This window comes from Macrobrachium rosenbergii, chromosome 21 (genome assembly GCF_040412425.1).
Source record: "Macrobrachium rosenbergii isolate ZJJX-2024 chromosome 21, ASM4041242v1, whole genome shotgun sequence".
NCBI lineage: Eukaryota > Metazoa > Arthropoda > Malacostraca > Decapoda > Palaemonidae > Macrobrachium > Macrobrachium rosenbergii.
The window spans coordinates 38,651,773-38,653,360 of record NC_089761.1 but is presented as its reverse complement, the minus strand read 5'-3'; positions in this window follow the sequence as shown (position 1 = coordinate 38,653,360).

Below are 1,588 nucleotides of genomic sequence, written 5' to 3'. Positions count from 1 at the left end.
CAGCCGGCCGTGGTGGCCTGTGTTGTTGCGTTGCCAGAAGCACGATTATGGCTAACTTTAACCTTAAATAAAATTAAAACTACTGACGCTAGAGGGCTGCAATTTGGTGTGTTTGATGATTGGGGGGTGGATGATCAACATACCAATTTTCAGCCCTCTAGCCTCAGTAGCTTTTAAGATATGAAGGCGGACAGAAAAAAAAGCCGGCACATTAGTTCTCTTTTGTAGAAAACCAAAAAAATACAAGCAATCCATTATAAGTAAGCCATGGAAGTTTCCTTCAAAGGTAAAGAGATAAAAAAGATCGTTTTGTAAACATTTTTATGTATATGTATTTATTTATTTCTTAATTTATTTTGTTCTTATCTGATAACTGATCTCTTCTTCGTCTGTATTTCTATTACCTTCTGTTACTTCTTTCAAATGAACAACATATTCTTTGGAAGTCTGAATTTAGTCATTAGCCCTTATAGGCTTGTTTCATATGAATATACTTTATCTTCTCAATAATAAAAATATTAAAATGATAATTAAAATAGATTAGTTTTAAAGAGGGAGAAGGAAGATACACGAAAAATATTATAATATACCATAGCTTAGTTTCATTTTGTTTCAGCTGAAAAATAATGTCCAAATACGAATGAAATCTTCAGAAGAGAGAAATATTTATCTATTATCATTTTGTCCCTCTTATGAGCAATGTTTACAACCATTCCCGTGTCCTTGGACTCTCGTAATTGCCACGAAGGCTTCAGAGCTCGGCAAACATTTCAGAGTATCCTACGATCCTCGTTCCTACATAATTACAAAATCAAGATATTTAATCCTTAATCCTACAATGCCAAGCGTAACCAATTTCCTCCGTTTGGGACGCGTAATTAACAGGAAGCAAAACTAATTTTCATTGCGGCGACATTCATGGAAGGGAATCGTACCTCGCTGGACAAGTTGTCGTAATCCTGATAATTATCGTGGAATAATACGACTTCTACAAACGCTCAGTGTGCATGCATGCAAAGCCTGGATGCGATGTTACTGTTGCATGCAAGTCGTGAATGTGTAATTGTATAACACCTCCAGAATAAATTATTGTGGACTTAAGTACCTTCATTCTGAACGCTCCTGGTTTGTAGTAAACATAAAAATTATAATGCTTCTGTTAATTAGTGTTTGAATTTTACGGATCAGATGACAAGGATCAGTGCAGGAAAATATTTATATGAAAATGTCGACGATATTTATTGTTGATATATTCTGTGATTATATAAAACTGTACATTGTTGCAAATCAATTTTAATAGCTGTAGATATGAAATGGCTTCGTTTCATTAGTTTCGTCTATAAAGATTAAATCAAAATGTTACGCAAACTGAATTCTGAAAATGATGAACATTCTGTTTAAAAACCACACGTCAATTAATAATGCAAACAAAAGGAAATAACAAAACAAAATAAAAATGGCTTAAAAACCACTGTTAATTAAAAGTAAAAGTGAACTGTAAAAGAAGTGCTCAGAAAAAGAATAACTGAAATTTAGATGTAAAATTGTTTAAAGTGAGGAATTTCCGGTTTCGAGAGAAAATTCAATT